We start from the raw sequence: 25,590 nt of genomic DNA on the forward strand, positions 1-25,590 counted from the left end.
CTCTCCTATCTACTTTGTCATGCTGTACAATTGTTGTATCACAATTTATTTGTTGTCTCACCCATTGTAAACAATAAACTCCTTTTGTGTTTAATATCTTATCTAAGCAGTTGTTATGCAGGGAAAAAGTCATGGTTGTATCTAATCTACTCTGCCTGTAGGGACTAAACTGCAAATCTCTACATTTAATAAAAAAATAAACACGCAAAAGGAACATGTAAATATTTGTCACATTATAAATTACTTTTTGGTAAACAGTGATATAGGAACTCCAAAAACCCAAAGTACCTTCACTGTAGTGTGTACTATAAAATTATCTGTATTACCATCCTTTCAGTTCATTGGTACAATAGTATTAATGCAGAAGTAGAAACAAATCCATTGTTGTTGATATAAGTTAATTAATCATAGCAATACATTAAGAGTGTTAATGTTCATGTAATCATTGTGATCTCAGTGTACATTTACATATGCAGTGTGTTTTATAGAAGTAGCGAGATGTTAGGTAGAAAGCCTTCAAAAATATGACACTTACCTGTACAGGTGTAAAGCCCTAATCCCTCTGAAAACCAGTAGGTCCCAAGCCGTTCTATCTTCCTTCTTATTTCCAGCACAGACTGGACAGTGGACATGGCCAACTTCTTCCTTCTTTGAGTGGTGCGCTTTCCTGAAAAAGTAAAAAATATGTGCCGATCTCACTGCACATGCATGGGCAAATGGAGCAGCTCACAACCTTCTGGGATATGTGACCTATGTATCAATGAAGGCTGCAGGATTCTCATTCACTCCCTACCACCATGGAACTATAGACAGAGGGGGTCCTCCCCAAAAAAGAAAAAAAAGAAAACTATTTTAAAATTTGAAAACAAATGGTTAGCCACCCTTCTATATTATGTAAAAAGTGTGGAGATAGGTCCACTTTAGCTCAGTGCACATTGTACAAGAGGATCCTATATATAATATATATATAGGAAATTATTATTTACACTGTTATTCCTTATTATTCATATTCCATTTACAATAGTAAAAAAATTTGGACATTTTAGGCTCTTTATTTCTTTTTAGGGAGATGGACAAAAAAACTAGTTCAACTTTAAACATTTGTGATCACGCAGGGACTATTGCCTGATCAATGCAACTTACTCACCTGCCTGATTGTTCCCTTCAACAGTTAAAATCGCTGAGCTGCACATGAAAAACACTGTGTTGGTTGGTATACTTATCAGGGATTGTGATAAATTTGGGCAGGTATGTGGACAAGCAGTGCAGTTCATTTGTGCACTTTTTTCTATTTGTATTTCTTTGTTTTATTAAAAAGACTGTTTATGTTGCAAAAGAAATACTTTTAAATTGCACTACACCTTTTAATGATTTGTTTATGTAAACCCTTCAAAAATGGTTCCTTTTGGTCTAGCAAGTATACCATTAAAAGCGTTTTGTTATCTGTTTATTGTATTAAAAGATGACTTATTGATCTAGCTTGAAATCTTAAAATAACATCTTGTGCTCTCCCTATTTTCTGATTGCAACCAATAACATTGTTTTTTGAGAAATACACAACCACATCCTCTGAGTTATGATCAATAAGTACCAGGACGGTTCCATAGTCCTAAATTGTTTCTGTTGTCCTGAAATAAAAGATAAAGTAAGAGTTGTCATGCTAGGACTAGAAGTGTGCTACTGGCAGAATCAACAGGTAAAAAGAAATTTAAAAAGTTTTAGAAAAGATCAGATCTATGGAATGGTAAACTACACTTTTATATACCATTTGATTGTTATATAGGATGAAAATCTGATCATACAACATCTGCCTCTTTTCCTGTTTCCTTAATACGCATTGGATATTGGGGCTTGACCTCCGCAAAATTTTCAGACCTATGGCCGAAAAGTGTATTGCCAAGTCTAACAAATAATAAAAAAAGGTATCTTAGCTTTTTTTAATCTTAGTTATTTCAGGTTTTTTAAAACTTCCAGTAAATGCTGGGACTTGTGGTACCTCTAGTTATGGTTAGAGCTGATCAAAGGTTACAGTGTAATTCCTATATCTTTCTATATGTCAGCCTGCATGTGCATTTACAACTTTCTATCACTTTGTTGCCTCATTCTGAGTAAAAACCAGCAAATATAGCATTGTGCTCATTATCCTCATAAAGTATGCAGTATATGAGTTTCTACATATCAGACAGTTTACAGCCTTGCTCTTTTTCAGATTAATATTAACTGGTCCAGCTGTAAAAATACAATTTTTTTTTTGTTTTTTTTTTCTCTCCCTACAAGCGTCAGGACCTAGAAAGGACATACACGGCCCCCCTCTATGTTTATCAGGTTGAGGGCACTGTATTTTGATGTCAATAAGCAATTTTTCTAGCTCGTCTCCAGTCTGACCCTTTTAATCCATCAATATATTATTAGAGATAAAATTGCCGGAGACCCCTGCTGCACTAGCAAGATAAATGGCGCCTCTGAAGTCAGGCATTAAAGAGCAGATTAAGGCCTTGTGATGCTTCTTTCTCTGCTCTTCTGTCCAAGCTATCACACAGAGTGACAAGAAAGAAAAATAATGAACTCTGGCCGGGGGAAGACAGAAAAGGGGGAAGGAAAAGAAAAAATAACAGAAAGAGAGAGAAAGATTGTATTCAAGGCTTTCCCTTCTCTCCCTGACACAGCGCAGAATGACATTCACTTTCTGCAAGAGCTAACGCTGCTCTGACTTGTGCGCACAGAGCATTACACTGTATATCAACTAGAGCACTAAAACCCAGGATTGTTTATAGCTATATATATATATATATATATATATATATATACATATATTTATTTATTTATATTTATTTATACTGTATATATAAATGATAAGTGTACTGGAAGCAAAATCATACCTAAAAGTCACAAGTGTGAAATCTTGGCAAAGGTGGTGAATGAGTGGTTACCATTTTTTCCTTATAATTCTGGTTTTCTCATTCCAGTCCCAAAGGTCTGATTTGGAATGAGGTTTGGGTTCACTGCTTCCATGGAACATCCTAATATGCAGCAAAATGATGCACTGGTTGTAGAAATAATACCTGCAGAAAACTACAGATTTTAGATACTTGACTTCTGATTCTGCCAAAATCGTCAGCGTCAGAAATACCTGTAGAGTCACAATAAATTATCAGACACCTCCACACCTTAAGCAAATAGCTGTTTTGAGTAGGAATAAGTGGAGTGATTTTGGTAAAATTTTGGTAAAGCCGCAACAATTCATTTTTTTTTGCTGAGCCACATAGGCAATATTGACTTACAATTTTTTGTGTGTTTTTTTAGTAGTCTTCATCTTCTTGTTTTACTGTTTGTCAAACCTGTTCTTGAAAAGAAAATATAATTTTTACTGAAATCTGCAAGATCAGTAAAACAAAAATGGAAATCTTCGTTGGATAAGTATCTCATCTGTATTAAAGGCCAGATCCCTTATTTCGCCCCTCAACCCATCACCACCTAAAAAACATAAAAAGCTAACATGCACTTTTCCATAAGGTAACTATTGAATTATACAAATACCCAAATAATTGGCCAGAGATACACATAAGGAACAAATTATGCAATATTATGTCCACAGAGACAAAATACTATAATGACCCAACCAGTAAGTAGCATGTTTGCAGAGACAAAATACTGTACTTTTCCAACTGGAAACAAAACAAAATGCTGTACTGCAGAAATTTACCAAGTTCAGACTAATTTAGGGTTCCTTTTATTAGGACATCACAGTTATGCTTGGCATTGCAAGGTCCAGAAACATTGGTGTGAACTTTGATGATGATGTTTTTACAACAGACGGTGAAAAGAATTACTTGGAGTACCAGTCACTGTCCACATTTTCAGACTTTCAAATGGCACTATTCATTGTCACTGAATTTATCTCTACATGGTACTTGCTGGTATTCACATATTAAGAGTGCTGTAAATAAAATTTATTATAAAAGATTATTATGGACATCAATCTCTTTCAAATCTTCCTTGGATGTTTCCTGTGGTATAACTGAAATAGTTTATTAGGTTTCTGCATTTACACCTCACTTGCTGTGCATTCTGGTTTGGGTGACTTGATCCATAATCACTACAAGTGATTACTATGGGGCCCTTCAAGTCATAGGACCCATTCTTGATTTCTTCCATAGGTTTTTGCATTTGCCAATAATTTAGAGAAAAGGTAAGTAAGTATTTTTCAGACACCTCTTACAAATGCCACAGTATGACTATTTTAGAATGCATAAATCTCAGTACGATTTTTTGACTTGAGGCCCCATAATGATTTTCTGTGGAGCTCACAGGAGTACAATTTTTCCTCCGGACTGGTTGGCTGTTTGGTGAGCTTGTTGACTCAAGAAACTTGTACAATTAGAATACAACAGAATGCGTTGTACAAGAATTTAGATGACAACCATACACTCATTACCACATATATAAGCCTTGCACACGTGTAAATAAATCTCATCTATTAAATGTTCAATAGACTAGTTTTTTTTCTCAAAAGCATATGCTTGAGTATGAAATCATTCCTTTTATTTAAATGATTGGAAATTGTTAATTTCAAAAGACGTTGTTGAAGATACAAGGACAGCTAAATGTCAGAGGGTGATATGCATTCAAATATCCTGTGCTTCCTGTCTTTGCATGTACATATTCACTCCTTTGTGCAAGGAAGCCTATAATTTAATAATAAACTTCCCCTTTCCTTGAATGTAAAACAGCCATGCGTAACATTTCTTTTTACAAGCTTTTAAGTGAAATGATTAACATGAAGAAAAAGCTCCATAGGAAAGCATTTCTTATTCTTGTTTCGCAAGAATTATATATCTCCAATTTAATTACTTTTGTAAATGAGTATGGTGAAAGTATTTTATAATCTTTTTTATAGTTAGAATGGTAGTATACTGTTATTCATATACAAATATATCAATACCACAAAAAAACACGTATACTTTAACTGCTACTATTCCATTGCAAAGATAAGCATACTGCCTGTTTATCCACGCTATGAATTGTAGGTATTCTTCAAGGTTAGGCTGATAGTAAGCCAACAATAAAGAAGAAGTATAAATGTACAGTACCCTACCTTCTGTATAACTCTCATGCCACTTATTTTATGGAAGATACTTGTGCTGAAACAAATAGTAAAGGGTCCGATAAACAAAAAACTTAGTTCACAGCATGGCCATGATTGTCTTGCTGAGAAAAGTCAACATTTAGGGTGAAGGGGGCAATATTTTTGCAGCTTTGGGGTGCTAGAGAAGGTGAGTTTGGGTACACTTTACTAAAGTATCCTGTAGGGCATCACCATTGGTAGGACAAGAATGCGGGAGAGATTTGGACCCTCTACAACTTATTAACATCTAGAACTGTTTTTCTCAACCAGGATTTAGTGGAACCCCAGGGTTCTTCTAGAGGGTGCTTAAACCATGAGCACCACTGACACCAATGATCCATTTGTCTGCAAGGGTAGCATTCCTTCCACTGGCCATAAATGAAAGACATATTTATCCCCCTAACCACCAGGCTAATGTACCATTATTTGGGTATATCATAAATATTGGCTGGGGTTCTCGGACACCTGAAAGTTATTTCAAGGGTTCTCCCATGTTAAAAAGAAGAAAAAGGCTGATCTAGATTTACTATGGTACCAGAAAGAATGTTTAGAGTAGATGTAAATCTTAACTTGACAGTTTGTTCTGTGTATATATTTCTTAAAAATAAATGACATTTTGTTGGATGTTTTCACCCTTTTTTCACCTTTTTGACAATTAGGCACTGCTGATCTTTTGAAGCCTATTTGCATGCATTTACTAACTACATGCATGTCCACCAGGATCAGTTGTTGCTTTGGGCCAACTTCCTAATGCCATTGAGAGAGAATGTAGGGAATGTAGAAAGAACATCATTAAAACCTGTGGGAGCACCTGTTACTGGGTGATGATGTAGAAGAACAAATCAGAGATGGACAGAGGACCTCAACTGCTTGGCTTAGGGGTCTTCTGCAGTCTATGTCTTCCACTGTTCTAACTAACATCCATAATCAGTATACCATAAGCTTGTCATATACATTATCATCTGATTGGATGGGGATTGATGTTAGGGCCTACCTAAACAATTTTGGATTATATATATATCCATGCAAGTCTTTGCATTACTACTAGTTGCAATTTCTTCTATTACATACATGGTCACCTTTATACTGATAAATGAATGCATAACCATACTGTACATGAAGAAGTCAAATTAGAAAAGCTATGCCCCTTGTACAAAATTATATGAAGTGTTTATTTACATGTCTGTAAATAAAAAAGAAAACAATTATAGCAAACACAGAATGAAGTAAAAGATATAACCAGGGAGGGGAAGTTGTCAATATACCTAGGGGGAGCAAAAATATTCCTTTCCTAATTAATCTATGACACATCCATATTGCTGCCCTCTGGCTGAAATGTTATTACTTAAACCTAGTCCTAATTCTCTCTTAATGTTTATGGCTGATGCCCACCCAATATCTTCTACAAAGGAATGAAGATGATGGTGTTTTTGATATACTTAATTTTGCTAGAATGATGGCATGGAGAACCAGTGTTTAGAAGACTTCACAGGTTGTATATAATACATGTCAATTTCCAATGTGTGAATGTCATAATGCGCCCAAGTGATTTGTGAAATTTTATTGTCTGCTAGAAAAAGTGGATAGCAGTCAGATGTACCCATGTCATTCAACCGGATATCCAGTCAACCCATACATTTGTATTGCCACCATTTGCTAGCAGAAATTCCTGTAACTGTGATTATTCCGAAGGGAAATTACTAATCAGCCTGTAAAGCTTAACATAGCAATTGATCATTCTTTCCTAGTACCTATTGCCTCAGAATGTCTGCTAATACCCCATAGTTGCCCTTTCCTGCTAAAATAACCAGCAAACCATCACCTATTGCCTATACAAAAACACAGTTTATTTAAAACTGATTCTGCCGAGAGCCGAAGGAGTTAAGGGGTTGGATAAAAGACACACTCAGGGCCTCCCTGTGTCGACTGACAATATCGTCCTGTGAATATATTTTGCCGGCGTGGCCCATTAGTTCATGGACGAATGACACACAGCTGTTAGTGAAGTGACATTATCTGGTGGCACAAGACAAATTTCAGACAATATTTCACGGAGACTCGTAAAGTCACTTTCTCACAAGCTCCTTGCTTACAACTGAGTTACAGGTTTCAGATGCAAAGAAAAGGAATAATTGTCATTTTACACACATCACATCACATCGGTGTAATAGCACCCGTTTCTCATTACCGCTCTATGAAAATTGCTTTGAATTGAAATTATATTCCACAACAATATATATGAATAGTATGGTGAAACTCTTTTATTTTGTAACAAAACAATTTTGTTAGAATTCAGTTTTATATAATTCAGGGTTATGTTGCAATATATCTGTTTTTTATTTTGCATTATATAATTATCTTTAATTATGAAGAATTAATATTTAAATAAATGCCATAACCCATAGTAACCAATTTACAATTCATCTTGTCCAGGTCAGTCCAAGGCTAGTCTAAGGCTACATACACACGTTAGGTGGACGACGGACCATGAGCTCTGTACACATGCCAGATTCTCATCTGATATCAGACTTTGGGCGATTATCGGACAAGAATCTGGTGTATAGAGCTCATCATGTTTGCAAGAGCTGCATTCTCCCTGATCCTTTGCAATGGGAATACCAGCCAGCGTACTTATCATAATTGACTGGTCTGTTTTGGGGGAGGGGACTGAATTTTTTTAATTTGTTTCCATTAAACTCTTTTTAAAGCTGAAACTCTTTATAGAGTCAGTTTTTGCAACATGAAGAATGAATAAACAGTATGAAATACTATTCTTCTTGGATATTATACAAGTGAGATTTAACAGCTGTTCTCTGACTTTTGCACTTACCTAATTCATCTGATTGTACAAAAAGTAAATGTGGTTGTGGATTGCAATGCAAATGCCATCAAACCTCACTTTGATCAGTTCAGTTTCATCAGGATTCACTAAGCAAATGGCCCAATAAATGCTTTATAAATAGAGCCTATAGAATGATCACTTTAATACATAAAACAATAAAAAGACTATATTTCCTCTTTTTCGCATATTTAGAATTGAGACAAATAAACTCCTTTTGCTGACTTCTGAAAATGCTAGCTCCCTGGCTGATAGGTTAATGATGCTTTGGTGGTAATCCATTCCGGCTTACCTACCTGGAACAAGAATTCTTCCTTTTCTCTTAGTCATCTGCTAACATGTTACTTTCTTGTCTATAGCGCAAAGTATTAAAGCCAGAACATCATCATACGAGCAGAAGAATTAGTATTGTCAGGAGAATTAACCATTGACAGCTATTATATTTCTCATATGACAAGTATTCTATAAGGAGCCTATAACAGATATAATAAATCCTTTAAAAATAGTGAATTTGTATCTCTATGGAAATATTTCTCTCTGTTTTATATGTTGAGGCATGTGTGATACTGAGAGTTTGTTTCTTTTTTGTTGGTTGGTAGTCATGAACTATTGTGCAAATGTTTAATGTGTTATTAAAAAGGAATTCATGTTTCTCAAATGTTTCTCAAATCCACAAGTATTAACAATATACAATGTACACAATGACATGTTTTTTTAATAGCTTGTGAACCTGACCATTTTTGAGATATAGTTGTCTTTTATTGCGCTTTCGCTTGGCCACTCTAGACCAGACCATGTTGAGATCTAGAGACTGCCTTGGAATCTGTCAGTAAGCAGAATTTTACACCCTATTTAGGTATTCATGCAGCAAATATTGGACTTAGAAAAAATTGGATTTTGATGGGTTCCGTCTGCAATGCTGGTTTTATTTAATAATTGCAGAGTCAAAATTATGTCTACATTCACACTGACGTTCAACACTGTAGCAAACTCTGTAAAAATACTTTACTCTGTTCTAAGGTTCTGAACGTTCTTTGCATCAGAACCGCACCAGAACTCTGGGTCCACCCCCTGTTGATGGCAAGTGGCATGTAGTACAGGGTACTCCTATGTGACATTATCAAGCATCCCTATTGGCTGAAAACACCTGTGTGCCAATATTCTGCACGGAGGGGTGGCAGCACTGGCAACCTTCCGCACGTTCATATCACCATTTTATAACAGGAGGAAACACAGGGATCACTACAAAAAGACTGGCCTTGTACAAAAGGATACAGTGAAAAACATTATTTGATTCATTCACTTTAAGGTCTACATGCACTTTAAATATAGCCAAAGCTATTTTAAATTATATTATCAGTAAACAATAAATTCCCAAGTTTCAAATTGCAAATGCATACACGGCCTTCAGGATCTGTCCTTTTATTCCCAGGCCCCATCCTGCCCTAGTATTATGGCCTTTGCAATAGACACATTCTGGCAGTAAATGCAAAATATAATATGTTTCCTGCTCACCAAGCATCAGAATTTTCCTTGTGAGCGGAGCCGGTTAATGAAGCCACACTGAACAGGAGAGGAGCAAATGAGAAGGCCATCACTTAGCTGTGGTTTTTAGATCTTTATAAATGATCTTCCAAGACTACAGCACAGATAAGCTAATGAATCATGATCTATATTAATTTAAGGCTGCTGATACGGGAAGATTAATTGAAACGCGCCGTTCTACACAAATGATGAAGTGGTAACAATTTAATAGGAGACAAGGAGAGTGCAGAAATTACACTTGAAGCTTCATGCATCATTACTATGGGTATTAATATTATCCACAGTAGCAACAGCATTGATAATCATAATGAAAATCCATAACTACAGCGCAGACATGATTAAATGAAATTCTCCCTCCACTCCTGCTGAAAGTCAGAAGCACTCTATATTTTCACTCTTCCTACTTACGATTCTGCAGTGATAAAGGTGATTAAACTGGATGTCTTGTAAATGCTGAGTTTTTTTTTTAATACCAACACAAATTTCATTGATGTATAAATTATGCATTATTCTCATTTTTTAAACTTGCTTACAATTCCGTTTTTCCAGCCCTATCTACAATCAAGCTCTATTGAGAATAATGATGATGCTCCGAAATGAATTCAAATTTTGTAGATTTTCCAAGAGGTCCAGTTGTTAAAGGATAAAAGTGAAATGAGAAATAACTGTTTCACTGTCACCTCCCAAATGATAATCAGTTTTATGGCTTGGGTGCACAGGTATCTTTCTGTGTTCTTTTGCATCATTGATTTTTTTATCAACAGAAACAAAATTGTTGGCGACCAAACTCTGTCTATAGGCACAGATCTACTGTGTCTAATGGTATATATAGTCATTATCACTGCACTGGGTTCTAGAATTCAGTTTATTATGCTCAGTGTACTAAAGATATCCATAGCAACCTTTGAATAATTTTACCATCTCCACCATTCGACCCAAAGACGATCATGGTTTTAAACAGATTAGATTCATCATTTGATTCCTGTTGTCAGTATCATAAATTCCTGAGGAAGGTGAAAAATGCATTGCAATGTGTGAATAAGTTATGATTTTATTGAAGTTGAATTTGTGTAGATACAAGTTGCCTTTGAAGTTCATCTATGCAAATATATATATTTATGTGAATATATATATATATATATATACTCAATTATATTTACTTGGATGAGACATGTATACTTGGCCAGCCAGCATCCTGTCTGAGAAAGAGTCTAATTTTGTTATTAGGGGGAGACACCAAAGCCAAGCAGCTGACATCCTGCAAACTATATTATGAACATTTTGTTTATTTACACTGCTTTTTTTGAAACTGCATTGGTCTCCTCAACCCAGTGCAATACAATACGTATTGTTTAGGTATTATTGAGGGGAATTTGTAAATTAATGAAAGTATCACATTTGAAGAAATAAAACCTATTGTACAGGGCTTTGCAAATGCCATGGGTTGCTAATGAATGAAATATAAATGCTAACTAATCCAATGTTTGTAATACTTATCCCTGCAATATTTTACTTTTGTAAAATAATCTCTGAAGTCTGTGACTTAAAATTTTGACCTTGAATCAATGTCATGCTCACCCCTACTCCATTTGTATGTGTGCATGTTAGGATTATAGTGCACCGCCGATGGTCAGAGGCTACCATACAGTTTTGTTGTATAATATTTTTAATATATAATATTATAATATTTTGACAATTGTTAGAAGACCTAGTCTGACTGGCTTTATATGTGATTTGGTCTGAACAACTAAAGGTGTTCACTCTAATTCAATGTCATAGAAGCTTATATACAGTTTGCAACTGACCCTCATAACCCTCATAACCAACATATTAAATCAGTTCACAATGCTAATACCATAATGCACCATGCTTGACACTGATTATGTCATTTGGAGGCCTTTCTACATAGAAGAGAGTTTCCTTAGGCAAATTTAGGCAAACAGAAATGTAATAGACAAGCAGCTTCATGTACATACAGGCTTATTAGATAAGGAAGCATGAAAACTAAACAATAGGATCGCATAATTTTTTTTTCCATCAAAAATTATTTCTTTCTCTAAAGCGAAGGTAAGCTTTAGAGAGTAGCTGTCTCTACTAGGTGGTGCAGTTGGTGGTGCATGTTTTTTTCCTATAGCAATGAGCCCTTTCAATGGTGCCAAGAGCACCCCATAGCTTATTTTAATTATTTATCTTTTTTATTCTTTATAAGTAAAGATTAGCAACACTCCTGACTATATTCCACACCACAATACCACGACTTTAGCAACCGGTCTGTGGACCCTCTAAAAACTCACTACATGAGATTGCCTATAGATATGCAAAAAAAAAAAAACAACAATGAGTGGAGCTTAATGGGCATATTGCTACAGTCAGTTTGCCATAAATTTACCTAAAGCTAAACGCTGTGTATCTCAAAAATTTCACCTCTGCCTTTGAAGAGCAATTTGAGTGCACTGAACTCATTGTGATGTTCAATAAACTAGTTTGAGATCATTTAAAGTTTGTGAAATAGTGCATTATCCTTTGGAAGGTAACCATTATACCATGGGCACACTGTGGTCGACAAGGAATAGACATTATCAGCAAAAATAATATGGTAGGCTGTAGCATTTAAATGATCAAAAATATTACACCACCGCCAACCTAAAACATTGATACAAGGCAGGATGGATCCATGTTTTCATATTGTTAACAATAAATTATGAACTAACCCTCAAATGTCACAGCAGATAGGAAGATTCATCAGTTCAGGGAACATTTTCCCAATCCTGTCCTGTCCAATTTTGGTGTGCCTGCACAAATGGTAGCCTCAGGTGCCTGGTTTTAGAGTGGTATCTGGTTTTGTCTTCTTCTGCTGTAGCCCATCTGCTTTAAGGTTTGATGTGCTATGCATTCAGAGATGCTCTTTTGCATAACTTAGTTGTAATGAGTGGTCATTTGAGTTACTGCTGCCGCTATCAGTTCAAACCAATCTGACCATTTTCTCCAGACCACTGGCATTACCAAAGCATTTTCATCCAGACATCACACTCAGACCATCCTGAGTGTATGTGATAACTGAGCTACCCAAAATGAAGAAACCAGAAACTGTGTTTTATTAAGCTGTCTATAGTTCTAAATATTATATGATTTGTTGGTATGGATTACTGCATGCTGCTGGAATCAGTATGCATGGATATATATTTATATATAGATAGATAGATAGATAGATAGATAGATAGATAGATAGATAGATAGATACCAAGCCCAACTAGGCAGGTTTATTAAACATTGACATATACATATAAACAGCAACTAAAAGAAAATGGGAGAAAGAAACACAGAGCAGGGGGAGGAGGACCAACATATTATATATATAGATTTTTTTTTTGCATCTGTCATTTGGTTGCTATCTCACATGTGACTGCTTAATCCATCAGAATGCTGTGAAGATAATGTTTTGGGCAACATAACATGAGAGAGGAGACAGACTCCCAAGGACCAATATCTTTATTGCTAGCAGGATAAACGGATTATGTCAACTATTTTCTGTCGCTGACAGCTTTTCTTATTAACCGATTTTATTTTTTAATCTTCTGGGGAAGAAATATGGTTTTTATGTCACAATAAAACGCTGGTCACATCTAATTCTGCCCTCAAACAAACAGATTTCTTTTAAAGCTTCGGCAGAGGAATTTGAAATAAGTTATAAACATAGGGAGGAGTTTTAGGGGGGATTTTGTATTTAAAAAAAGGATGTTTTATATAGGGGAGCAGACAGAATGAAATGAGGTAAAAAGAGACAGCAGGATTATGGGATATGTTCTAGAGATATTATTGTACTGCATAGAGAATGTGTACAGTGACAGCGTAGGGATAGTTCACACCCTGGCAACCATGGCTTATAGTGGGCCTGTCACTACGAATGAAATGAGCACGCTAATAACGGCAAGGGCTGTCCTTCAGCTAAAAAGACAGGCCTCTATTAGTAGGTCATACACAGCAAAGTGAAAGCTATGAGGTATGTAACGCGACTATTCTGCAAAATCTGACTACTTCAGTATACTCTCAACTGTGTCTTATTTGGAGGGAATGTCCCGCTTTCAGATTTAATTTCCTCTGTACCATGTTCTTGTTTTTTTTCCACTAAACCTTTCCTATACGACCTCTAAATCAGCCTTTCTCAACCTTTTTACTCCGGATTATCCCTAGAATAGTACCACTTGTGTGCCTCCAATCAGCTGTGACCGCAGGTTCCCACACTCCCCGGGCTGTACTATACAACCCAGGGAGCGTGGAAACCTGCACTTCTATGGAATTCGCGAAATCGGTTTGCCGAAATTTTGCGGACCCATCGGAGGTTCGGGAACTTTTTGCGAGAATGTCAGAGGCATTCTCTCTCATCCCTAAATACAATTAGTACAATTCAATTTCATTTTAAAAATATAGTTTATACTCCGTTATGTACAGTATATATTTCACTTGACTGTTATAATTTGCATTGATACAGCTGTAAAAAATATTTTTGTGTCTCCTTATTTCAGGCTGCAATGCAACACAATGGACCTGATTTTTTTTAACATTTCCAAGACTGGAGAAGATACACTTTCATCAGTGAACCTGGGTGATCCAGCAATCCTTGAATGGATCTGGCCCGAGATTGAAAACATTTGCCAACTAATAGCAATGACTTAAGAAATCCAATCCAGATTTGCTAAATCACCCAGGTGAATATGTATTTACCACAGCCTTTGAGAACTTGATTTTTATTTATTTTTTTCAGGCACAATGTCTTAATTTTGGTGGGGATGGTTTTGTTATTCACCCACCATAATAGCGGACTCCAAAATCCATCCTCTAAAACAACATGGGGATCCCAGAGTCCAAGGAGCTTAATATGCAAATAATGATCAGAAGCTCCAGTCATTGGGTTTAATATATTGGCCCTGATTTAAAAAAGCTCTCCAAGGCTGGAGAGAATATACTTTCATCAGTGAAGCTACGTGATCCAGCAAACCTGGAATGGATCTGATCCAGGATTCAAAACATTTGCTAGCAAATAGCAAATGATTTTTAAAAATCCATTTCATGTTTTCTGGATCACACAGCTTCACTTCTGAAAGTGTATTCTCTCCAGCCTTGGAGAGCTTTCAACAATCAGGCCTCTTGTGTCAATGGCCTGGATCACATATCCAGAACAGGGAAAAATAGAGAAATGTCAGATCTCAATTTTGTTTCCAGGAACATGCTATTTGCAAGAAGGAGCACAGTGACCTCATCAATCTCTTGCTTCTCCTTTCACCGATCATAAGCTTCAGGTGAGACAAGTAAGTGTTACTTATCTGCAGCCGCAAAAAAAAATCAGTTCACCACCCCTGCCAGAAGGGCCTGTACAATGAGATGGGTTTGTGTAGATGAATGGATAGATGGAAAAAGCAAACTTTTAAAAATAAAAAAGCTCCTCTATATGTTGTTCTTATTTGTATTTATCTGTTTTCCTTAACATTTTTAAAAAAGGTCAGCAATTGCAACTTCTATGTTTGCAGACATTTACTTTTAATTAAAAAAAATGCATTACATAAGTACCTCTTGACCCGCTTTACAATAATAGCACACATATATTACTAATATAAATAATAATGCAGTATCATAATAAAATAGAATTTTTTTGATTATTTTTTTTTACATTTGTCTTACCTCCTGGTAACAAGTTTTCACATACCTGCATGGAAGACTTTTCGTATTATTACTAAAACATTTATGTTTGTGTAAATAACTACATTTCCCATTTACATCAAGTTGTGGAGCAGCAGCATTAAGAAAAATATTAGAAGAAGAAGATTGAAGTTGTTCTGTATATGTAGAAACTCATCATTTCAAGACTGGGATTAGCAATATTTCATCCTCTCAATTCTAAAGAATTAGCAGAAATCAAAGTAATTTTCCCAGATTACAGTGCAGGCAAGGAGATTTATGTAAACAGTTTAGCTAAAGGTTATAATGCTGAATTGCACAGAATGGCAAAGTTGTGTCAGAACCATCCAATTAAATACATGTAACAAAAATTGCAAGGCCTTGCCATAAAATCTGCAGAGGGGCCTAGCTAATGCCATATAAAATCTTTTCTTAGTCACGGACAGTCTAATAGGGTGTTTTATTTTTATTTTTTTATTACATAAACTTGCTTTGGACATTCAGATCAGAGATACAGTATATATAAAATGTATTTCTATACAGTTATTTCTGCCATCAGGAAATTGCCATAAATATCCACATCTGGTGTGTACCCTACAACTTTAAACATTATATAGCTTCTCTAGGTGCATCTCTAAGTAAATCAGTTGAACAGAACAGAATTTGTCTCTATACATTTGGCCAGGATCATAGGATCTGCATAGAATAAAACACACATTGTAGTGTTACAATGATTATTCCATAATAAATGCTTAAGTTTGCAAGGTCTTGTAAGTAATGTCAGAGGAGAATATGCCACAATCCTAATATTGTAGTAAGTTAGGTCATTTCTATGCAATGAGATGTTGTGATGGTGCAAAGAGAAACTAGTTTCAGGCCCTAATAAAAGGTAGGGGTTATGAAACCAGAAGAAATGGTCAGAGTGAATAGAAGCTAGACAAAGCTTAACTATCACATCGAAAGTATTAATATGTTTAATGGTCTGGATAGCATCAGGTGATACAAAGGTAGCTGACGCGTTTCGCTGATTGGCTTCTTCAGGGGATGATGAGACAGATGGTGTAATGATGTGTTCCAGGGAGTGGCGAGAGTGGACACATTTTTTATTGTGATGGATTACCGAAAATATAGGCGTAAAGATACATGCACAGTTATTCAGGGTAAGAAAAAAGAGAAAAGGTGAGTAAATGATTTTAGCTTGAGACCTAGCTACCTATGCGGGCCTGAAACTAGTTTCTCTTTACTTTTGCAATTATCTCTCTAGGAATTGGCACATATCAAGCTAATTTACTCCTTCCTTCTGAGGAAAACAGAATGCTACCCATATAAGTTATAGCCTTAGGCAAATGCCTCAATTGCCATGTCTTTAAGGTAGCCACCATTTAACATCGCTGCAATCCTCTTATACATAATCCTTTAATGTATCTATGTACTGACAAAGGGCTACAATGAGCTTTCATCCACAATCTATCACCAATTATGATTTCAGCAGTTTTTCCAAAAGTGGTTTTGCAGGTTTATCTACTACTATGTTGCCTGCAAGAATTTTTTTTCCAGTTGGCAAGCTATGCAATGTATATTCAAAACCTTATAATATATGTGTATTTTATAATCATCAATATATATATTATTGCAACCCAACAGCACTGTCAGATACATTTTGTTTTATCTTTTGTTCCTGATTCTTTCTAAAAGGTGGTAAAATGGGTATGGAAAATGTGAAAGCAAACCTGTTGTCACAATAGAGAAGCATGCAATAAATAGTGATTCATCAGAGGAGGAGATCTGACTGAAGGTACAAATTGGGGGGTCTAGAAGCCCCCGTGTCAATGCTTTGAAAATAATATTGATGGCTACATTACCTTATGTTGGCCCCCTGCAGGAACCAATTTCTATTGCTGCTGATTATACTTCCCAAACTGCCCTAGTTCTATCCCCATCAATACTACTTTTGTAGCCCCTTCTCTGGAGCTATTCTTTCTGCATCAGCCCCAAAGCACATAAAAGATGCATATTAATATTTGACTCCTGATGATGCTACTGACACAGTGTTAATAAATCTGAGGCTGCATGGTGCTTGTCACCAGTCTATGCATGGCTTAAACATGTAGTATCTGACAGTGTGAGAATGAGGAATTGTGATTGTTAAAAATCCAGAGGCAGACACTTACAAACTCTTTTGCAAATCTCTTTCCTTTTGATCTGTGTTGTATAAAAAGAACTGCAGGGATTACCAGCAGCCTTAGAATAATGAGAAGGCAAGGCTGTCAGCATTGGCTGGATGTGTCTATGGATTATATACAAATTTCCTGATTTGCCTGTTCGTCTTTATTGGGTTATAGCATTCAGTTAATATGTTTTTGTATGTTCACTTCTTTTTCTGTTTTGCTTTAGACCTCTAAAGAAGTAAATTCTTACTAAGAGCTACTAAAGTTAAAACTGCCACCAGGAGGCAGAAACACAAAATGTGATGCTATGACATCATCTTTAAAGTAAATTTTCACCTACAAAAAGATTCCTAAAGTGGTAAAACTGCCACCTGGAGGCAGCAACAAATAAAACAAAGCTTTTACATCATCTTTAAAGTGGAACTTACAAAAAAAGGAAAATACACTGACACTAGGATATCATTGGGCCTGATAATACATTTTACTGATGTCTCTTTATCAATACATGGTGATACTGCAAATATACCCCTGGGATTGGTAGGTATGCCAGAGTAGCAAACTTTGAAGCAGGAGAGGTAGCATTCATTAAATTTTCATATATAACTCACCATCATACTAACTGAAATCACATTTTGCTTTCATTTTTGCTATTCTTTATACATACAGATGCTATTTTTTTACTTGACTTCACTTCTAATATTGCATGGAGTTGGCAAGGACAATAAGTGACCTATTTATAAAGGTTGCAATTGTGACGCTGTTATTTTTTTCATGACATTACATTGTTTTATTATTTATTGTTGATTTTTTTCTCAATGTTTTTTTTTAACAAGGACAAATCCTTTATTTGAAGCCAGAGATAGATCATTTGTTAAGGTAGAAAATAATTGGTGGTGAGATTATTACTGAGGCTAAATGGGATGAAATAAGTAAGAATAGACATGAAACAGGAGATGGTCAGATACTGCTGGTATACTGCATTGATTTTATTATTTATTTTTACAAAACTTTACATCCTTTATTGAAAGAAGCAAGAATGGCTAATCACAAATGTCATGGTAGATCATAAACAATTTTCATTTAGAAATAGATGCAATGTCTAATTTAAATGTAAAAAAAATAATTGAAGTCACTGACTTGGTGAAATCAGTGAGCTGCCATGACATCTACATTCTTCTTTACCACAAGTCTCCTTTTGGAAAACCTACCATGAAGAAAGCTAAATAATTAATAATAATAATAATAATAATAATAATAACACACACACGCAAGGTCAGGAATGGTAAATCAGACGAATTGACACTGCAGCAGCAAGTCAGGCCAGCTTACAGCAGGCACTGGTGAGTGGGAGCAGAAAGGTTATAAAGTCCCAGCAGCCAATGACAATGCAGAGTAAAGTCAGGAACTAATCTGCCTCTAAAATCCGCTTCAGCTGTGCACAGGCTCAGAGTTTGTGCTGGGGATGCCGATAAAATACATCACGGCTAAAGGGAAGCAAGGGCTGCTGCTATTCCTTTGTTCTGCTTGCTGCTGCAAGTGACACTGCTGGACAGAATAAACAATGTATGATACTGCCATGGCGCACAACACGGGATCACTAGACAGATAAGCACCCACTTACAGGTTGACCTTATACTACTGGTAAGGTTTTCCACTCACTCACGTTTCTCTTAAATGATCTATGAAATAGTCGCCACTGCCTCCCACCTTACTGCTTGATTTTAGGTCAAGGTACAGAGCCCTCACATATACAAAAACTTGGAATTCATAGACATATGATGAGCTACACAATTTGGGTATCTGAGTACCTGGTTTTAGAATAAATTTGTATAAAAAGATCTGGAATACATCTGGAATGTGGAATGCAGTCCAATCGTCCTGAGCTGGAATACCTGTTCACAGGTGCCAGAAGTTGGTCAACTCCATGCAAAACAGATGTGCAGCAGTTCTCAAAAACAGTAAAACAGTGCTTTTACAACTAAATATTAGTTCAGTGATTCAAAGGAAAGAAAAAACTTTTTTTAGTTTATACAGTGAATGTTTGAGTTTGTGAAGAATAATGCAGACACTGCTAGTTTTAGAACAGATTAATTTTCTCTTTTCTCACTTTCTGTAAAGAAAAAACAAAACTATTATAAGGATTTTCAGCTTTTTTCCTTTTCTTAAACACACTGCTATTATTCTGAACACAACTGTATATAGAGTAAAATATAGGCTTGAAAAAGCACTGTGCAAAGCAGAAAACCACGTTTTCTATAGAAGCAATGCTTTATAAAATATAGGGATTTGAGAGTATTTATTTAACTTTGAAGTTTGTGCTGTATGTTTTATTGGAATGCGTAAAAAATGTGAAAATGCAAAATCCTGCATTGGCATTAGTGGTAGATGTGAGCATATGGAAAATCCCAGCATTGGCGCTAGTGTTTGTCCAGCCTACTGCTAGTGCAGATGCCAGATGTGTTTGTACATCTAGCATGCTATGGCTGCATACCATCATGTATACTTAGAAGTATAATTAAGGATATTCTCTTTCTCGCAGGATATTCTTCTTCTTTGCAGGAATATATATATATATATATATATATATATATAATTAAATAGGATTTTAATGCTGGATAGCTGGATTGAAGTAGATCTTCCTGAAACTGGATTCATACCTATGCATATGAAATTAATGGAAATGTATGAAAATACATGTCGACCCCTTGTGTCATGTGTTGATATGCAAAGCAAAATGCATTGCAATGCATGTTACAACACACATTTGCACTGACTCCTGTTTCATGGCTTTCAAGTGATTTGGATAAAAACACATGTGCATTAAAGCACATGAATTCTGCTTATGTCTAGGGTACTTGGCTTACCCATATGCACCTTTCCTTTGCTGGCTTTAAATTGATTTGTGCATCTTTACACAATTGTTAAATGAATAGTATGCCTCCATTTGCATACCTCATCAACAAATTAATATTATAGGCTGACAATCGAAAACTGGCCATTGAAAATTCCTCAGTTCCGGAGGTTGCCGGATTTTTGAATGTCAACCTGTATTATTATTGTTATTTATTTACAGTATTTATATAGGGCCAACATATTACGCAGTCCTTTACAAAAAATAGGGGTTGCAAATGACAGACAGTTACAGACAGTGACACAGGAGGAGGAGAGGACCCTGCCCAGAAGAGCTTACAATCTGAGAAGTGGGGAAGTAGCACACACTAGGAGTGAGGGTTTAAACTTCTTGGCGGTTCATTTCTGTCTAGATTTTTATGTTTAAAAGTGGTACATTGCTTTTCACAAAAAAATATTTTACAGTATTATAAAAGTATAATAAAGCTTGAAACACAAAACCATGTCAATAATAATAATAAATTAAATATTTAATAAATTAAATAAATAAAAAAAAAAATTAGTAATAAACTTTGAAACTTTGACATGATTTTGTGTTTCAAATTTTATTGTATATGTATTATTCTATTATACTGTAAAATAAATTTTCATAAAACACAATGTACTGCTTTTAGACATAGAAATCCAGAGTTTGCATTCAATAAAGGTATTTTGTATTAAATGCAATACAAAATATTTTGAAATTCCCGCTGCGCACCTAGAGGCGGTTGTACGCACCAACGTCACTGGGAACTCCCGGGGAACGTCAGTGCACTCGCCGGGGCACAGATCGAGGAAGAGGACGCAGCCAGAGGATGGCAGGAGTCTGGAGGACACCGGAGGACGCCAATGGGACCAGGTAAGTCTTTATTTTTTTTTTTAACTACCCTGAGTGTGACTCTGGGTTACCACTTTTAGCTGTTTTTTTTTTACCCCCAGTCACACTCGGGATTACCGCTGGGGAGGTTAGGATACAAAAGAAGATGGGTAGGCAAGTTTGAAAACATGGGTTTAGGGCTCTTCTAAATGAGAAGAAAGTAGCAGTAAGCCGAAAAGGACGTGGAAGACCATTCCAGAGAGTCGGGGCAGCTCTAGAAGAAAAGAATTGGAGCCGTGTGTGATGAGGTTATGAGAGAGGAAGTCAATGAAAGAGCAAAGAGAGCAGCTAGGGTGTATTTTGTAATATATTATCATCTAATTTGGGGGCAAGTCATTAAAGTGAATGTTTTTTCACTGAGAAATCTGTGACCAAAGAAAAGGGTTTAGTGTTCTGTGAAAGCACGTTTTCAGTTCAGTTATTTGTTTTTCTTTTTTCAGCTTGATGTTTATGTATCTTTTTTTCTTTTCTTTTTTAATTGTTTATGGTATGTAAAGGCAAAGTAGGGAATATCTGGCTGATCTGTGACACCATCTGATGAACTTCACAGGAACATGTTCATGAAATGATCATGGCTAAATGGCAGGTCACTCAACAGAATTTTTTTTTTTACGAAATATGCATTTTACAAGCACATTTAGGTTACCTTACAGAAGGGAAGTATATGATAGGTTCCATGTGTAAGCAAATGAGAGGCTGAATCGCATTACCCTACTGCATTCACCATAGCGGCAACACTTGGTGATGAATTAGTCTACCTGAATTCAGTTTGCATACTGTTTCACAAATTTTTCTGAAGTTTTCAAACATGGTTGGCAACCCTATTAAAGTCTATGTGGGGGTTGAAACTTGTTATGAAACTTTAGCCATTTGTGGGGCTAATAGGCAAGCTATTGCTAAACAAACGACTTAAGCATCCAGGCACTGCCATGGAGGTGTGGGGGTAGGTGTACCAATGCCAAATAATGATTTTATTAGACAATCAATAAAAAAACAGTATGTTTTTCTACGCAAAATTGTTAAGATCAATAATAATAATCTCCTTAATAAGGTTTAACCTGTATAAATTTCTGCCAAAAATCACCTTCACCATCAGTTTACCCAAAACATGGTTACATAAACAATGTTGACATTCACCATGATGGTTTCAATATATAATATTTACATCTAATGAGACACAAGATACTTTTAATAGGACAATAGAAATATGGATAATTTAGTTACCTTATTACAGGTGTTAAATCTTCATTTTTAGAGGAAGAACTGATATTTAAATGGTTTCAGCTATGAGTAATGTTTAGGAGTCTCATAAACTAATTTCTATTTGCAGACAATTCTGTACATACATCTCTCCCCCAGATAAATGGTAAGCGAAGGTATCTTATCAACACAACAGCCAGTTCTTGAGATTTACCTACTTAATAGTCTCTATTTTTCTTGCTAATTGGTTGAGAGAGAAAAAGCAGTAAGAAATGAATGGCCCTAATTGTACCCCCTCACAGATGGTGCATTCTGGGCTGGTTCCTGGCATTTGCTAGATGAAGAGAAGGCAGCATGGAACCATTAATCTAAACATTACCAAACATTTATCAGAACAGATTGAGGACATACACTAAGCTAAAGAGATACTTGTTTATGAAGTCATTACTCATTAGTGTAAAACACTTTTCAAATAACAGTTACATTCCCAATACAATATTTATTTATTCTACAGTACTGCATGCATCCCCTTCAAATTACCATATTCTTGGATCAAAGTGACTTTCATTATGGTCGGCTTGAGCTCCCTAAGATTTTTTGCTGGCCTCTGACCCAGTCCAGTTTAAATACCTGGTTTGTATGAATCAGATCTAAGGTTCTCTAAAAACAATAGTTTGTAGATTTAAACACCTGGTTCCTATGCAACTCTGATTTCTTTAAGGTTTTTATTGTACATGTTTTGTATACACTTTCATGAAAAAATGTACAAAATATTAGGCATGCATGGCTCCATAACTTCTCCAGGGCTGCACCCTAATCTCTGGATCGTTCTTTTTTGTTCCATTAGATTTGCTCCTACTTTCTGCACATTTAAAGAAAGCACTTTAAACCCATCTTTATCTGCCTCTTAACCTATAACTAATTGGGCATCATTCCATATTCCACCTATTGTATACTTTTCTCCCCACCTCTCTATTGGGCAGGGTCCTCTCCTCCTGTGTCATTGTTCATACTTGTTGTTTATGCACGTTTGTCATCTGCAACCCCTATTTATTGTACAGCACTGTGTAATATATTGATGTTTTAATAATAAGGATTGTTATTAATACTATTATTATTAATAGTAATAATAATAAGAATAAGAATAGCTTTAACTGAAAATGATTTGGCATCAACATGTATCCAATTAGAACTGTTTTATTGATTTTCAACATTTATACAGTATTAATCCGGTTAACCATTAAAATGTATAATATGATACTTAACCTGATCAACACAAAAGATTTAAGACTAGTCAGTCTTGGTTACTCATTGTTTCATATTGGACATCTTTCATCACAGAACAGAGATTTGTTTTTCATAGATGGGCACCAATAGTGGCATATTCTTCTGTGGCATGACTCTGAGCGTAGCTAAACATTCTAATTCTAATGCAATGGATAAATAATAGTTGGTAACTGAATGAAAATTAAAAAATATTCTGCTATGGAAAAATATGACAGATCAGGTACATGTATTTCTGACCAATCCATACAGTGCAATCATTTTACACTGCGGCCCAAGGCATTTTATTATTAACATATTAACAACTTTTACACTGCTTTAAGTACAAACAACCCTTTTGACACCAAAAACTGTTAGCCCTGTGCTACGATATTTTATTTAACCATATGTATTTTTGAGCATCCACTCCTGATATTTAAAAAGCTTTGTCACATAGCACAGCCCTGTCTGGCAGAGCAAAACAAAAAAAGAATATTTTCTTCTCTGTGATTCAAATTTGTTACATTTGTGGGACAAAAATGTCTCATCTCTCCCCTAACCTGTGACTGGGCACTAAAAGGAAAAACGGTAAACTGAATAACTCATTTCTTTCATATTACTGCTATTTTTGCTAATTTAGAGCTTCATAACTACAAAACACTGATCCAAATCAAATGTATTTAAATTATTATCATGTAAAATCAGTTAAGGCAGCATTTCTCAATCTTTTTACCCAGGGGGGGCTGTTCAAATAACTTTATGGTCTCCAGGGAACCCCCTACTATAATTATTATATCCACAACTCCCAGTATACAGAATACATGTTACATCGCTAGTCAATGGGAAGAATTTCTCACTTACCGGTAGACAAAAGATTATTCTTGTCATTGACCCGAGAGGTGCAAATTGCTCATTGAACCCCCAGCAAACCCAGGTTGGGGAACTCCGAGTTAGGGGTTTATTTATTCAGTCATCCGGTTCTATAAACATGTTAGAACCTGTTACATATGCACTGGGAGGGAGAGAATGAAACAATATTAGAATCTCGAAAAGTAGTAAATAATGAAACATGACTTAAAAAATGAAGAATGCACAACAAATATGTTATAAACTGTTATAAAGTTGAACATGTGCTTTAATTTCTTGCCATATATAAGCTGCTCACTTTGGATGGAAAGCTGTATGACACATGCACCACATTCAATAGATGATTACATTCAGTGCATTCTCTATGCTCTGGAATAAATTACATACTGCAGTAAAAATGAGACACAATAGGCAGTGAAGTCATAGTATTCTCAAACTGTTAGACAACAAAATGAGAGGCACTTAGATATTAAACTGCAGCTACACAGCCACTTAACCTGCTGAATTAAAAAAAAAAGATTCCATAAGTCTTTCCTTTAATTAATCTGCTAAGGGATTATACACCACAAATACTCATTCCCTACTTATTAAATATCACTGTTCATCCTCCACTCCATTTTGCCTGCGGACAGAAAGAGGAATTTAAATGTAAATTTTTGTGTTGAAATTGTATTCTTCTACGCATTACAACAATCTAATACTTTATTTTGACATGATCTACTTGAGGGCAAAATAGGTTCTGCATTTTAATTCTGAGCTGTTTTGTGTCAGGCGTACGGGAGCAGAAGTCTGGCTGTGTTTTTGAGAGGTGTTATTATACTGGCCAGGAATTGCTAGCATTTATCACAAGTGCTCCAAGAACAAACCTGGAGCGTTTTCACTCAATATCTATTCTAAAGATACTAATGCAAATAGAGTAAAACACCCTGCAGGTAGTATCTGGAGCCTCCTCTGTGCCGCTTGCTCCGCAGCTGCCAGGTAGGGGAAATTGTCAGATCCTCCAACCTTATATTAATAGGAAAAGTTTTGCAGGGTCTGTGTATATTTTCAGTGTCAAAAAAACTATTTTGGCTTTTGGAGCTCTGACTTGATAGTTAAATATTATGCAAAGCATAAGAAATCTGGTCTTGGCTGGTGCACAGCT

The sequence above is a fragment of the Pyxicephalus adspersus genome, chromosome 4, assembly GCF_032062135.1.
Source record: "Pyxicephalus adspersus chromosome 4, UCB_Pads_2.0, whole genome shotgun sequence".
NCBI classification, from domain to species: Eukaryota; Metazoa; Chordata; class Amphibia; order Anura; family Pyxicephalidae; genus Pyxicephalus; species Pyxicephalus adspersus.